Source organism: Lissotriton helveticus, chromosome 8 (assembly GCF_964261635.1).
Source record: "Lissotriton helveticus chromosome 8, aLisHel1.1, whole genome shotgun sequence".
Taxonomy (NCBI): Eukaryota; Metazoa; Chordata; class Amphibia; order Caudata; family Salamandridae; genus Lissotriton; species Lissotriton helveticus.
In genome coordinates this window covers 1,576,305,930-1,576,323,444 of record NC_136069.1, presented here as the reverse complement: position 1 = coordinate 1,576,323,444, position 17,515 = coordinate 1,576,305,930, and positions in this window count along the sequence as shown.

The following is a 17,515-nucleotide window of genomic DNA, read 5'->3' as shown; positions in this document are numbered from 1 at the left end:
AGGATGTCAATAAATAGTATCCATATGTAGGGTTCGCTACGAAAGAGGTCCCCAGGGATCTTATCTAGCCCTGGTGCTTTAGATGGTGCTACTTTGTTCAGGGCATCAGCTACCTTCTTAAGGGTGATAGTAGGAACCTCAGAGCAAATTATCAGGCTGGTTGCAAACTCATGACCAGTTGCACTAGCCTTGTCCTATACCCTTGAATAGAGAGACTCAAAGTGAGCCTTTCACACTTATTCCTCTACATTGGGTTCTATTGCCTGTTTGCCTTCCGAGCAACCTTTGTTAACCCAATTCCAAAAGGTCCTCATATCACGGGTGCATTGGGCACTTCTCAAGGAGTTCCAATTGTCACATTCCCAACTTTGTTTTGCCATGTCGATGGTACTTTTATATGCCACCCCTTTTTCTTTAATTAGCAGCCTGTCCTTGACCTTGATAGCAGTGATAAGGGCTGACTTAGCCATACGCCAACTATTGCTACACCAGGGGTGTCGTGGTCTAATGTTTTTGCTTATTTTTATATTGGGCTAAAAATATTAGTCATAGTGGATGTTGGAACTTGATGGTTCTCCACGATTTTAGAGAGAGAGTTTCCATTGGACAGAATGGATTGGTTCACAGCCATAAGAAATGAAATAATGGTTTGGTATAAAGAGGACCATTTTCCTGAGATTGGCAAATATCCCCCAATCGAACTCTCTTCCTGCAATTGGTGAGTGTTAGTCTGGAGTCAGGAGGTGATTTTGGTTCAGATGCGCTCTCAGCGCATGGCAAGACTGTCTATTGGATAAAAGCATAATGGTCACTATCATGGTGGGTAACAATCTTAAAATCTACCACCCTATGCCAAAACTTTGTGTCTATCAAGCTATAGTCTGGAATAGAGGGAAGACCTGTTCTATTAAAGGTGTAAATCCTCGGTGTCTCGGATTTTGTGCGACCATTTCATGCCCTTAATGAATGGTTCAATGTGAGGTTGTTAATCTGGAGCACCAATGGGGTCCAGATAATAATAAGCAGAATATTAAGTTCTGGAATTGCCCAGTGTGGAGCCTCATTTCTAGGGTTACCTCCGTTCAGGCCATCCAAGGACTGAAACTGACAATTAAAGTCTCCACCCAAAATCACCAAGAAACTAACAGGGATAGTGGATAAAAAGGCAGTCAACTGGTCAAGAGTTGTTGACTCTTAACTGTAGCTAACCGGTTGGGAATAAACATTGACCAAGGCAATTCTAGCCTTTAAAGGAAAGATCAGGAAAATATAAAAAATATCACTTAAGAATGTCTCAATCTGTTTGGCTACACAACCCAAATATACCCCTGAGGGCCTTCCCTTGTCTCGAAAAGTGTCTGTCGCGCTAAATGATGTATTGCCTAATCTGTGCGTGTCCACCCTAGCCCAGGTTTCCCGGAACATTCAGATTTCATGTTGATCGATAAGTGACCCCCACTCCAGATTATCCAGTTTGGTGGTGAGTCCAGCAATTTTCCATGATAAAACCAGCAGCCTGGGTGAGCTCCAACAGTTATCTTACTTAAAAAACTGTCCGGAAGGCATTGGTGGGCTGTGTACCTGTTGGAGGGGACTGGTCGTCCCCACCCCCAATGATCTTGAACCAGTGCTTGCAACATATTTGTCAACTATGGGAGATGGAGATTAAGAGGCCACCCATATTGGAAGATTAAGAGACTGCTTAGACTCATGGGGTAGGTCAGACAAGGGTTGGTTTGTTGGGGTCTTGTGCCAGTTGTCCCTTTCTACAGGATGTACGTTGTTACAACGCATGCTTTTACCACGCATGCTTTTACAACGCAGGTTTTTCAACGCAAGTCGTTACAACGACTTGCGTTGGGGGTGCTGGATAGTGAATAGTTTAATTTACTATTCCAACTCCAGTCCCCGTGGATAGTAGGGAAGGTGTTGGATAGTAAATTAAACTATTACCTATCCTAGAGCGCCCCCCAGCGCAATTCGTTGTAATGACTTGTGTTGAAAAACCTGCGTTGTAAAGGCACTGCGTGGTAAAAGTTGCGTCGTAAAGGATGTTTCCCCTTTCTACACCACCCTCTTCAATGACGCCCATCTTCCCCTGATACATGCCCTGCCTAAGTGGCACACTCTGTTGAAAGAGCTCTCCCCATTGGTTAGTACTCCCCAGGGACTCTACTGACTATGGAAACTCTTGATCAGGTACCATGCCGGATTGAGTCAGTCCACCAGTTCCAAAGTCCCAAATTATTTGATAGGGGTTACTTGAAATATAAGGGACTGGGTTGATCCTGGCTAAAGTTATTAGGTTGATTGTTCTGGTTCCACATCCCCACCACATGAACATTCTGCTTGCTGATTTGTTGGACTCTCCCTAGGGTATACAAATTGTGCAGTTTCTAATACCTGATACCCCCGACCTGACTATGGTGGTTCCAGTCCCGGAGAACTTGTGCGACCAGTGGATTTCTGAAATTAATCGCAATGCAGTCCCCTTGAACATCTATCGGCCTCCAACCCACACTGCAAACCCTTCGTGTCTAGAGAATTGCTTCTGCTTGGCCAGCCAAAAAAAAAAGTATTCTTCAGTTCAAAATATGATTCCGTTTGCCCCCTTTTAAGCTCTGGTACTCAAGTTAAAGCAATGACATTGGGGGTTGAGGTAGGTGGAAGATTGATACAGGGCAAGACTGGCTTCTCCTCGCTGATTTCTGCACGTGAAACAGGCCCTCCCCCCAATGACTAGGTCCCTGGCAAAGCATGTTGTCATATACTGTCGGAAATGTTGGATTGGCTCAACTTTTATTAACATCCTCCACCCCCTGACTGTGCCCCAGACAATGTGTGTAATCATATGCTACCGGCATTGTAGGGTTGGCCTTGGTTTTGTTAACGACCCCCTGATTGATCTGATCTGGTGGCGTAAAGGAATACGTTGTATTCCCAGGTAGAGGATTCAATTTGATGCTGAGGGGCGCAGCTTGCATAATCTGGTGATTGGCTGACTCAACCCCCCCTTGTAGTAGCTACTGTCTTGCTTACCTGGGCCTCAATAAAGGATGCAAGCTTATCGACCCGTGCTATCAGAATACTGGGCTTGTCCTTCACAATGTCTCTAACTTGAATCTGTAAGTCCACCACCAGTTTGGTCACCCATGCTGGGTGCTCTATAGGTATAGTTGAACAACCACCTGACCTTCCCTCCCCAATGTCTCCGGTGGCTGTTGACTCTACTACACCCTTCTTGTGTATCTCAGAGCAGCAGATTTGGGTTTCCCTTTATTGACAGGGCCACGAGAGACAAACCCCAAATGCAGATCAGTACTGGATGTTTCATGAACCATTACAAGGGTCCTTCGCTGGGACTTATGAGAGTTAGTGGCTGAGACTGGTGAGGTATGAGTGGCATCAAAGTCAATGAAGAAAAAGCCTAAGTCCGGGGTTAGCTTTAAACGCCTTTGGGTTAGTTCGATTTCGGTGGCCACCAAGCCTATAGCCCTCTGAAACATCCTGTCAATCAAGGTTGGCTGAAATTTTGTTGTTGTTTGTGGTAGTGGAATTTGTTTCTTCCCCATCATTGTAGTTATATGCCACATAGGGGTAGATCAAGTTTGCTTAGCATCTACTGATCTAAATCTACCCTTCCACTGACTGCAGGTGTAAATGGTAGCCAACAAATAGTCTGGACAAGAAAGGATCAACAGGGGTGAATGTAGACTTATTTGTAAAGCCAACAGATCGAAACACGCTCCTTCACCATAAGAGCTATCACCCTAGGTGCCAAAAAGATGGGATACCTTTTAGTCAATTCCTAAGAATAAGGCGGAATTGCAGTAATAGAACGAGCTATGAAAAACATGCAGCAATTTTAAAAACTAAGCTCGCCCAGAGAGGATACCCCAAACGCTTAATAAAACAAGCATATAAGCGTGCCAAGTACTATAATCGTGATAGTTTATTTGAGGCATCATCAAAACCCAACAACTGCAATGATAAAATTATTATGGTAAATGATTACAATGGTTTCAGCAACAAAGTGAAGAATCTGATAAATAAAAACTGGACCATATTAAACAAAGCTGGAACTACACCCATGACTAAACCTATCTACGCGTACAGGAGAAATAAGACCATAAGAAATCACCTAGTACATACCTTTAAAGAATCAAAAAGAGGAGGGCAAAGAGATGTTGTGACTAACAATCCCATTAGGGGCAATTTGCCGTGTGGTTCTTGTTCACACTGCAAAAATATCATTAAGACTGACAAATTAGAAGTGCAGGGCATAACCCATTGGATGAATGAGCACGTCAACTGTCGCACTACCAATGTAGTGTACCTGTTGTTGTGCCCATGTAACAAATGCTACATTGGTGAGACGGGGCGTGAAATGCGCCTACGACTTACGGAACACCGCTCTGCAATAAGAAATCAAAAAAAGAATGCCCCTTTGGTGGAGCATTGGATAGCTCAAAATCACAATATTGATGAAATCAAGTGGTTTATTCTGGAAAAAATCAAGACCTCAGTAAGAGGGGGTGACCTAAATAAAAAACGAAAGCAGAGGGAACAATTCTATATGTCCAAATTTAAGTCATACTATCGAGGACTAAATGGTCGTGAGGAGTGGGATAGAATGATTCGATAATCACTCCACAGGTTGGCATACCCTTCCCTTACGTATATCTCTTGAAGCCAGTATAAAATGAGACACATGCCATAATATCCCTCGTAATGAACATCAGTTTGAATAGTATTGACTTATGTATCTGAGTATGTGCACAGGGAAACTGAAGAAGCTTTGCTTTGTGGGTTGAAAGGAAAAAGAAAAATTGTAAGAAATTGTAATATATGCATTGAAGGTTGTGCTAAATAGCATAATTAACACCGAGAAAAAGTCACTAAAATCTGTTTCTTTTGAAGTGTTAAATACTTGTATTGGTAAATGAGTGTGAAACATGTACTGTTTATACCCAATAGGTGAAATTTGCCAACACACACAAAACGAAATAATCATTACATAACTGGGAGATGGGGCGAACCCTGGTCTCGAACTCGCAGCCCTGGAGTCCACTTAGAATACGATGCATACATCAAACTTGTAAAAAGAATAAAACACCACCAATACAGCAGCGATATCGCGTTTGTGTCATATTTAGACACACAAACAAATATACTAAGCGCTAGGTCAGGGCGCTAAACTGATAAGAAGAATTAGATCTAAAGTGGAATATTCGCCAAAAATAGAGGGCTCGAACTCGTGGCCCTGTAGTTCGCATAGGCACCACAAACTACCAAAATGGTGCTGACACACGGGCGCCGCAAAGTTATAACGAAGTAAGTGTATAACAACAGCCCACGGACTCAATACTGTTATTTGTCACATTAAAACAAATGGAATAAACTAAGGTGTCTTTATGAGCTCGGTGAATTTATCAGAGAGTGAGGGCGAACGCACAACCTGGAGTTTTGTAGTTTCGATAAACAGCCGCGGCTATAAAACTACCGTTATGGCGCCTGAAATGCCTCTCAATTAATTCAATTATACCCATTAAAAAGTCGATTGACATCCAATTAAGTACACGCAAAGGTATTTAAGGCCCGCGCTTTCTGACTCGTGTCATCAGAAGCGGTCAAAGCAGGAAGCCGTCGGAAGCAGTTTCACCTAACGCCCGTAACTAGAAGGTAAGCGCTCTGCCTCTGTGAGAAAGTGAATGGAGGGCTTTAAACGTTTAGCGGGAACATTTGTCATTGGGAGGAGTATCTTTTAGCTGCATGTCTCCCCATAACTGCTAAATAGTTGTCGTACTGTGGCGAATTATACCGCCTGTATAAATAATTAATCACCATGGGTCTCAAGGTAAAAAGAGTTTGAGACTGGTCAATAGTGATCACAAGACGTTTATGTCCATGGGGCAGTAACCGGTAAAGGTTAAAACGGTATCATGTAAATGTGCAGATGCAATGTCAACCTTTTGGCCCACGACGTCTCCATTGAAGATGATTTATTGACTCTTTAGGTCGTGAGCAGATTGAATTGAAATCATCGCTCCAACCCAATAGTGAAATCTGTAGCGGCACAAGAAAACCAAGAGCTGCACTTCGGGCCAGTGTAAAACATTTCACCCTAACTAGGTATGTACGTCATACCCTTTGTCCAAAAGCAATTATGATAGGGCAAAAAGATAATCTAGAATTAATGGATATAAAGACATTAAAGCACAATGCGATGTCATTTTCAATACAGGTTTCCAGACACCACGTGAGAGGGTGTAAGTAAGAACAGCCTGAGTGTCGGCATTAGGCGACAAAGTGATTGGTAGGTATTGGTATGACCAATTCTACATAGTTCAAGTAATCTAGGACTAAGGTTCACAATCCCCAAGTAATCATTGTGTTATTTATAGGCGCAGTAAGATTACCAAATGTACAGGGGGCATATTGAAAAACAGCACTGCTTTGATAGACACCTTTATTTAAAGGGTCAACAAAAACTCTATAAGTAAGTGAGGCATGAGATATGGACGAACTAGCCAACACTATCTCCTAGTATGGTATATAATCCCTTGCTTTTCTTTTTAGAAAGTCAATGATTGAATAAGACTTTGGTGTGAACGACTCAAAGTGTAACGCCAAACGGAAATAGAAAAGTCCTGAAAATTAACACAAGGACCAAAATCCCTATACTTCAAGTAAGGGGACTCAATAAATTATACAGCAATTACTACTAGATTAGTCCACAACTAGAATAAAAAAGACTCTCTATAGGAACAATGTACTGATTATATTCATCTTTCCTTTTTTTAGAAAGAAGTAACAAACTTTGGTTTTAAAATTTCGTCTGTCCTGAGGAAGGTGCCACAAATGTAACCTACGCACCGAAACGCGTCGACAATGGGACTTTTTTAACTGTATATGAATTGTTTTGTAATGTGTACTTAATTTGAATATACAAAATCTTTTTAACCTGGTGTGACTCTGAATTAGAAACCGTAATTTGGAATTGTTAGATAGTGGTTAAAAGTGTAACAGAGCACCCTTTTAATAATTTTAAGTGTGTATAATTCACTACAAAGTTTATAAATGCAAATGTCTTTCTTTAAAAAAATAAAACTTTGAGAGTAACTAAAAATGACATACTAGTGTGGAGTACTAATGTTGACTAAAACTATAACCATAAAGCAATAACAATTGATGCAAATGTGTAGGCCTCATGGTCACTTATTGAAAGATTAATACACAGAAAGGAACCCTTTTTGATAAAGTTCTTGATACCCAGTCCTTTCTGGTCCCTGGGAAACTCTCTTCTTTTGGAGATTCAACAGGGGCGAAGCCACACGAAAAGTAAAAAGGCAAAAAAATATGGATTTCGTAGGCACAACAGCAATATGAACGTTTCCAAGGAGCAGAGGCACTAACCTTACGTCCTGCAATGACTCAGGGTCAGATCCAAAAGAGTCCACAGACAGACCTCAGAAGGTTGGCCAAGCCCAATCTCTTCCGGGCTCTGATGGGTACAGATGGGCCCGCCCTTGGCCTGGGATTTGCCCCGGCATGGCCCAGGCAACCTGCACGCATCCCGCGCTATGGGAGGGCCTGGGCCAATTTATGCTCCTCCAGCCGCAGACAGGAAGACGTTGGCGGCACTCGGGCCGCAAAGGATGCCAGGATTTGTGGTCCCCCATTTACAGCATTGCTCTCTCCCACGCTGCAGCAGGACTTGGGCCAATTTATTTGCTTCCAGACGCAGACAAGAAGACGTAGGCGGCACTTGGGTCGCAAAGGATGCCGGGATTTATGGTCCCCCAGTTGCAGTGTTGCTCTCTCCCCACGGGATGTCACTGGCATCAGGACGGCTCCCATGCTTGGCTGGGTCAAGTAACTTCGACTGGACCCTTGGTCAAACCTCTGGCTGGCTGTAGGGTAGAAGCCCTTTTCCTGTGCTCCATTATCCAACCCACCATTTTGCAAAGTGGCTTGAATGGGGTCCCGCAGGCACTGGGAGAACTCTCCTACTTGGTGGGTTAGGAAGCTCTGACTGGACACCAGGCTGAAGTTACAGGTGGTCATCTGTAGAAGCACCCATCCTGGGCTCTGTTCTCTGGCCTCGCATGTCTCAAAGTGCCCAGGAAAGGGTCATGTGGGGCCATGGAGTTCTCCCCTGCTTGACTCGGTTAAGAAGTTCTGACCGGGTCCTGGGTCAGAGCTCCGGTTGGCACTCTGTGGTGGAAGCATGTGCCAGGGTTTTGTTCTCCAACCTGCCATTTCCCTTGGAGCCCAAGATGGGGCTAAGGCCCAGGGATATCTCTGCTGCCTGTCTAGGTTAAGAAATTCTGACGGGGCCCAGATCAGTGCTATGGCTGGCCCTGTGGTGGAAGCCCTAGCCCTGGTCTCTGCCCTCCATGTTGCAAAGTACCTGGGGCTGCGTGTGGCAGACACTAATAGTTATCCCATGCTTGGCCATGGTTAAAATCTCTGACCGGGTTGCTGGTCTGAGCTTTGTGAAGTCCCCCACAGCACCTTACTGAGGCCCAGTTCCGGCTCTGAGAACCCTGCCCGCAGTGTCCCTAGACCCTGAAATGGCAAACAGAATCTTTACCATAAGACACAGATTGCAAGAAAGGTTTATCTGGATTATTAGGGACAAGATAATAGGGACCCTCTAGTCATCCAATCATTCTGCCTGGGCACTGTGAGGATCTGGGCTGGGCTGGCCTAGCAGAACCACAGGGACCTGAGTTCTCTGTGGACTTCCAAGGTGCATTGATTTTGAGCTTGCCTTTCAGAAGAGCAGGCAGAGATACGAAGCTGATATCCCAGTGCAAGGCTGCCTGCTTGGGGGTGTTCTAGCTAACAGCATACTCTTATCAATTGAGCACACTTGTTGCATTGAGGGATGGACTGCTTGGCCAGCCTTGGCAAGCAAAGAGCTTCCACCTCACTTCCTGGACTGTCCAAATCAGGGGTCTGCCTTTTGTGGAGACAGCCCCACAGAGATAAGCCTAAGCAGCTTGTAGCTTGTGTCACCCAGTGGTCTGACCAGAGTGATGGGTCAGGTGGTTCTAGTACTGAATACCGCTTGGTGGTCTAGGCCCGCATGCCATGCCATTGCCCTCCTCCACCTTTTGCATTTCTGTGGGATGTACAGAGTGCTGAAGCCAGCACCTCTGAGCCTCGTGCAGGCCTGCCTCTCTCTTCGATCATTGTGGAGCAGGCTGGGCCCACTGGTGCCCATGAGGCTATCCAGCCCACGCCAGCAAGTAGGGGCTCCAGCAACAGTGAGAAGGGCATTCTGATACGGCCACATGGATCCTCCTGATGTCCATCTGGTGCAACTGTTTGATGCTGTTGTCTCAAAGATTAAGCCATGAATGTGTAAATGCAGATGGCTGAGACAGTGAAAATGGGAATGTCTCACTAAATTAGTTATGAATCTCCATTTGTTACTTGGATTACTGTTGTAATTCTAGAGTTAATAATACATGCAGTTATCAGACTAAGAACAAGCTGACTATCCCTGCCACTTTGGTGACTCTAGATATTCCCTGGCCAATCACATGACCCCGTGATAGTGACAATACATTTGGATGTTTGCTCTATCAGGTTTTGATGATACATCTGTGGTTCGATTTCAGACATCTGACTGTTCATGTACAGATTCACGTCTGGTAACTAACGCTGAAGTAAACATGACAGGATATACCCGGCCACAGTACATTTTAAATTTAAGACATATTTTAAAATTGATTTCACAATAGCTATAGGTATATCGACATTGACATTGGCAATATAATAGCTCAAAAATAGGCATAAAGTATCAAATTGGCGATTACTGTGCCACTTTGCATCTGGTTAGGTGAAACAATACAGTTGTCTTCATATAATTAAAAAAAAAATAGATTAAAAAAATACATAAATTATTATTTTTGTTTTTGTTTCATAACATACTAATCTGTTCCTGCAGCCTCATGACCTCCTGTGATGTCTGATATTGAGGACATGCCCATATGACAGTCAATACATTTTCCTCCCATAGTTGCAATTAATGTGGTGGCCATCATTTTAAGTGAATAAATTGACACAGCGTTGATTTTCTCAATGATGTCCTACCAAATATGTACACATGTATGGGTGTCATCTTCAACATTAATACCCCTAGACACGGCTGAAGGTTTTTAACACTTCATCTGCTAGACCTCTAATTCAGTATCACTGAATATATATATTTGTTTAAATATCCTGCTGGGATTCCACAGTGATTATTTGCCGCTGTGTCAGACCTTGAAGATGAACCTTCAACTGGAAAATGGTGATTAATCCTATGACTAATAATGCTGGAATCATATGAATAATAATGCTAAGTGCTAGTATTCAGGTGCAGGTTGCATTTAATTTCTCTAGTCCATATATTGAACTGAGTTTCTGGAAATGTAGAGGTTCTGAAAAAACAATTTTTAGCACAAACCTGTGTCTTTTCAGTGTTTTGTGCATAAACTAAGTACCATGTGAGGTAAATACTGATCATCTATGCATATCTTACCTGATGTGTTTGCATGTCAGTATGTACTGCAACTGGCAAATGCTGATTTCATGAGTAATATGGGGGTGCAAGTTACGGTTAGCTCAGTAAACCATAACCAGTGAATTTCAGAGGTTTTTTTTGTTTAAAAAGGTTTTTTGTTAACTGACATTTTCACCTAACTATAACATAATTTTAGCCTTTGCTTTTTCAATGAATTTCTACATTTTTTAACGCAAATTATGGTTTAATGGTTTTACTACCATAGCTAACTATAACGTCACTGGCCTGTTGGGGATAAGCTTTGCACCCAACCCCACCAGGGGTAGTCAATCCCCCCTTCCCATGCATGGCCATTGTGATGAGAGTGCTCCTCACAATATAAAGGTGTATCAATTAAATAATACAGGTCTACGGGTTTTCTCAAGGGGTCACCACTTTAATGTATAAAAAGCAGACCTATTGACTTTTTCAATAGGTGACCACATCAACATACAAGGCAAACTTATTCGGTTAATCAAGAAACACTATATTGTTATATAAAGGAAAAATGGGGGAGTTGTGAACATGGTGGGTGCCTGATTCCAGAGCTCTGACCCTGGGCTCTGAATCTCTCCCTATTCTTCAACTATGGGACTTGGTTCCTGCTGTGACCATACAGCGTCAATGATAGGGGTCAGAGACTGAATCCAATGCTCAAAGGATTGAGCTACCATGTCAATGCAAATCATGACTGTGGGGCTGGCCCAGAGTGACAACCACAGATGTAGTGATGGAGACGAAGCCGCAGTGCTGAGTATGAAGTCTCCTTCACACACTTCTGTGCAGTTCCAGGTCTCACAGGGGAACTCTGATTCTGGTTTAAAGGCACTCCTGGGACACAGAGCTTTCAGAGCCCCTCCTGTGTAGCATTCTTGAGGACCAGGCCACCTGGACGGGCCAGTGAGTCAGAGGCTGCCACTCAGGGTGGAGGCCGAATGGGTGATGAGAGCCCTCTGACAGTGTCTCTTCCTACTGCCTGGGGCAACACAGTGTCCCTAATCTCTGGGTTCTAGTATCTTTTGATTATTGAAGGGTGTTCCCAGGGGTCCTGGAGACCCATCCCTTCTGTATTACCTGCTCCCCAAACCTACTCCCACACCAGGGGTATCACTTGTGGCATTCCAGCTGACATGTTTTGTGGGTCAGCTACTGCAGATACCTGCAAATCCTTTATCCAGGATATCCATCTCTGGCACCAGGAAGTCTGGAGGAAGCTTCCTTTTGTTGGAGCTTGCTAATGCTCAACTCTCCCACTGGGTTCTAACCACATGCAAGGAGGCCCTTTTGGATAACACTAACCTGAGATATTTAACCAGGAAATTGGACTGGAGTCTGTGCCTGTTCCACTAATTGGCTTTGGTTTCCTTCAGCACAACATCATCAGGACTCTGAGTGGATCTTAGCTATCTGTTGTGGCACACTGACATATAACATGCATCAGACCCGAAACAATAGTTCCAGAGGCAAGCAAGAACAATCTAACTCTCACTGAACCCTAAGGGTGAAGCAACCTTCAGGTGGTGTAAATAGATGTCTCAGAGCATGCATTTCAACTAGAGGAAGTGAAGAAAGGCCTCCATGCGCAGGTAGACAACTGTGACAGGCTCCAACAAAGGATACTAACCCTTGAACACCAACACATCCTCCTCCAAGAGAATTATGAGGACCTAAAAAATGGATCACATTGGATAAACTTTTGGGTTTGAGATGTACCCTAGGATATCAAAGTAGCTGATCTTTCTAAATATGTCTGGGACCTCTTTGAGGCCATTCTGGAAGAGCCAGAGTCCCCATGCATGAAACTGTATAGAACCTTTAGGGTGGCTCAAAGATGATCCTCAAGAGATCCCACCCCACCAGTACTCCTAAGAATACATTTTCTTTAGGTCAAAGAAACCATCATTTCCCGAGCCAATTTCCCGAGCCAAACGAGTCTTTTTCAATGGGTCATTTTTGCAAAATATATCAAGCCCTCTAACTTAGAACCTTATTCAAAAGTATATTCTTTAAACTGGGTATTTATTTTTTGAGACCTAAAGAGAATAAATACAGATGGGGCCACCCTTTTGGATTGCTTTTTCCGCAGGGTCTTCACTCCTCCATGGATTTGATGCCTTCCAAGGACTCATCTGGGAGGTGACTTTGAAGAACAGTGGTCAACTGTGATTCATAAAAGCCACACTCAGAAACCAGATAGCATCAAGTAAAGAGAACATCATCTCATGCTTCCGCCATATACCCAGAGATGCGCCGGAGACCTGTCCACCTATTGTGGATCTAGAACAGACACACTAAGGGCATGTTATCAAGAACGGCTTTAAAAAACTGCTGCTAAAGCCGCGATAATGGGCTTGATAATATGCCCTTGTGAATTCCCTTAGAAGCCCATGTTCGGGTGTGAACATGGGCTTCTATGAGAATTCACAAGGGCATATTATCAAGCCCATTATAGCCGCTTTAGCGGCAGTTTCCTGCCGCTAAAGCGGCCATATTTTAACGCCGTTCTTGATAATATGCCCCCAAGTCCTTGAGTAATCACAGTCTAGCTACTGTAATGAAAATAATCCGAAAAATTCAGCGTCCATCATAAGACTGCCTTACCAGGGGGCAAATCTCAGGAGAAAGATTCTTTGTAGAGAGTACCAGAGTGAGACACTTCTGAATGATTTATGCTGTTAGGCCCAGGGGAGACTGGGTAGAGCGGGTTTACACAAGCTCACTTTTTACTATTCTCATACTCTTTATTAGTATGCTTCAGATTGAATTTCTATGTCATTTCAATTAATCCATTAGGTGTTTAATTGCTGGTTTAGGGAGGGACATAACATCACTCAATATAGGCAAAAATAGGACTGTCACGTCTCCAACAGTGCTGCTATTAGGTCCACCATGTTACCTACCATATATAATGACTAAACCACCATCATTAGCAGTTCTCATATATAATGGTCAGACCAATAATAACCATATCAAATGCCTTAGTATCAAGAGGGAATTAAAGAGATCAGGGCTGGAAATCTGTGTTTTATAAGAGACACATTTAGCTAAAGGAGACCAACACTGACTGTACACTAGGTTCTTCTTTATCCAGTATCATGCATTAGCCCTGTAAAAAAGGTATGTGTTTATATATTGATTAGGGATAACTCACAATTTTTGGAGAAAGATGTTACAATGGACAAACAGAGTAGTAGGCTCCTAGCTATTGGTGAATCTGAGGGCACGCCAATTGCAATTACTACTATGTACTCCCACAATGTGGGCCATGAAGCATATTTAGTTCTCATGGCACAGACTCTAGCTGGCTCCTCACAGCACCCCCTTAATGTTGAGAGGATTTGAACAGTGCAATGCATCTGACACTAAGACGTGGGTCCCTTGCTCACTTTGCCACTGTATTTAAGCTAGCCTGGCTGATGATGGCTGATTAACCAGAAACTGGTCCCAGGATGTTTGTTTCTGGTCCAGGGAAGATATGGCTTGGCAGTTCGGGCTGGACTGTTCCCATGAGGAACAGGGTCAGACTGCTTTGCATATGGCCATGTCTGAACTGGGGTGGCGGAGTGAGTTAAAGAATGATGATGGATTAAACCCAGATCAGTTGAATGGGGGTGAGTGCTTGCAATGTTCAACATTCTGTCCGTCATCCCCTTTGGTTTTGCTTTGTTCGCCCTTAGATGGCAGGGTATGCCCAGACGTAGGTCCCTTGCTCACTTTGCCACTGGATTCAAGCTAGCCTGGCTGATGACGGCTGATTAGCCAGAAACCGGTCATAGGATGCTTGTTTCCGGTCCAGGGAAGACATGGCTTGGCAGTTCAGACTGGACTGTTCCCATGAGGCACAGGGTCAGTCTGATTTGCACATGGCCATGTCTGAACTGGGGTGGCGGAGTGATCTAAAGAATGATGATGGATTAACCCCAGATCAGTTGACTGGGAGTGAGTGCTTGCAATGTTCAACACTACGTCCATCATTCCCTTTGGCTTTGCTTTGTTTGCCCTTAGTTGGCAGGGTATGCCAAAACGTGGGTCCCTTGCTCACTTTGCCACTGGATTCGAGCTAGCCTGGCTTATGATGTCTGATTAGCCTGAAACCGGTCCCAGGATGCTTGTTTCCGGTCCAGGGAAGACATGGTTTGGCAGTTCGGGCTGGATTGTTCCCATGAAGCACAGGGTCAGACAGATTTGCACATGGCCATGTCTGAACTGGGGTGGCGGAGTGAGCTAAAGAATGATGATGAATTAAACCCAGATCAGTTGACTGGGGGTAAGTGCTTGCAATGTTCAACACTCCATCCATCATCCCCTTTGGCTTTGCTTTCTTCGCCCTTAGTTGGCAGGGTATGCCCAGACGTGAGTCACTTGCTCACTTTGCCACTGGATTCAAGCTAGCCTGGCTAATGACGGCTGATTAGCCAGAAAACAGTCCCAGGATGCTTGTTTCAGGTCCAGGGAAGACATGGCTTGGCAGTTCAAGCTGGACTGTTCTCATGAGGCACAGGGTCAGACTGATTTGCATATGGCCATGTCTGAACTGGGGTGGCGGAGTGAGCTAAAGAATGATGATGGATTAAACCCAGATCAGTTGACTGGGGTGAGTGCTTGCAATGTTCAACACTCCGTTTATCATCCCCTTTAGTTTTGCACTGAATAAGTTACAGCAGAGAGTGGAACAAGCTTTGGACATCTTTGTGGTCGGGAAATGCCAACCTAGATGATTTTGGGTTGATTGACACCTGATGATAAAGACAATATAGACATCCGTAATTTACAGACTATTCGTACATCTCGTCTGTGCATTACACTTATCCAAGGACTAATTACATTGTACTTGACCAGCGGCTGATTCAAGATGTCACCCAGGGCCCTCTGATTATATTAGACAACGTCCTGGGTCACCTTATGTTAAAATGGCTTGAGCATTGCTCCCCTTGGCAGTGATGCACCTGGACATTGAATAATGCCTTGGGAAAGGAGCGAGTGATTCTGAACGAAACAAGGCTTCCAATACAGAAATACATCACACAATGGTTCTGAATTCACAAGTGCTTTGGTATGCTTTAAACGTGGTAATAAGGAGTAAGGGGAGCACCTCTAAAGGAGGTCAGTTACCTTAGGGGTATGAGAGAGGTCTAGTTACTCCACTTAGGGAAGAGCCTATTCCCATGAACAAAATCATAAGCAGAACCCCCCTAGGAAACTCTGTCTGACCCTCCTCGAGTTTGATAAAGCAAACTACATCAGGGACATCTTAAGGATTTTTGGGACCCTGGGCCAAACATATTTTGGAGCCAGCTTTAAATTTCTTATGCAATTTCAGCTCTTTCTTGCCCTGTTTGGCCACTGCACTGACTGTGCACACTCACACTGGTCCAAATTCTAAATGTGTTTACATCTAATACTGACGGATGATGGCATGTGTTTTCAATATTGTAACAGAGCAGCAGCTCATTAATATTACTGCAAACAATCTCTGAGACACCGTCCCATTTCTAATATGTCATTTTCCTGTTTTGATCTCTAGGAGACTTTTTTATGGATGTTGCATGAAACATTAACACATTTCTCTGCAAAATATCTTAAATGTATACTCTCAGACATCACTCACATTAAAAATAAATAAAAGGAAAACATTATTTAAAGCAATCTGTTTCAAAATTATTAAATTCATACTGACAATACACTCTGCAAAACAGAGATGGCTCTATGAGGGAGACCAATGAAAGCTGGGGCCCTGGGCCAGAGCCAACTTTGCCTATGCCTTAAAACGACACTGAACTACATTTTAGCTAGAATGGGAACATCCTTTTATGAAGCGGGCTATAAAGAGGGTTCCTTGCTTCCTAACAAACTACATGCACAATGGACTTGGGATTCATTAGGGAGGCTAAAGATGTGGCTGGCTTCACCCATACCTCTGAGAAGGAGAAGGCTCAAGCCTTCCATAAGTACTTTAGCATGATGTACATGGTGTTTGTTAGACATAGCATCACTGGTATGAGTTTCTCCTGTGTTTTTGCCTTTACCTCCTGTTATGTTGCTGTGTGTTGAACTTCGTTTTTGCGGGTCTAAATGCTTTGGGCACTTTGCCACTGCTGTTCAGTGCCAAAATGCAAGTGCTCCTTGTAAATTTTTGTTATGGAATGGTGATTCCATGATTGGCATATCTGATTTACTAGTCAGTTCCTAGTACAGTGCATTATTTGTGCCCAAGGCCTACAAATCAAATGCTACTAGTGGGCCTGCAGCACTGATTCTGCCACCCACACAAGCAACCTCTCAAAGGTAACTCAGGCCTGACACTGCAGTGTCAGTGCGCAGTTTGGTACTGCCATTTCAACCTGGCCAGTGCCCCCAATTGCAAGCCCCTAACCTTCCTGGGGACCCCTTCCCATTTGCGTGTGCTTTACCACCCTCTAGAAGAGTGTTTTGCAATTGCGGTTGCAAAACATTCTTTCTGACTCACTATTGAGAAGGGATGCCCTTGGAACGCCCCTTCCTAATAACGACTCGCAATTCTTATTTAGCGAGTCGCAAACAAATTGCGACTTGCTAAATAAAATTTGCACATGGCTCTATTAGATTTTGCATGCGCAAATGGGTCGCAAACCCGTTTGCCCATGCAAAAGGGGGTGGTACATCTAGCCCTTACTGTATAAAAAGTGGTGCTCAGACTTTAAGATCATTATGAGATTCAAGAAGAACCTTTGCCAAGGAAAGAGCTGGAGAAACAGAGGATAAGTACTGCCCCTTTGATGTGTGCTGTCTGGGGTTGGCCTGCAATTGCTGTTTCTGGCAAGGAAAGGAGAAGGCACTTTGCCATGTGCTTTGTCCCCTGCTTGAAGAAGATCCCCAAGGGTTTTAAAGAAGAACTTGTCTCCTGTTTTGAACTCTCAGGGACGCAAAGACTTCACCACCAGCTCCCCTGCACTTCCTTTCTGGGAGTTCTGACCTGCT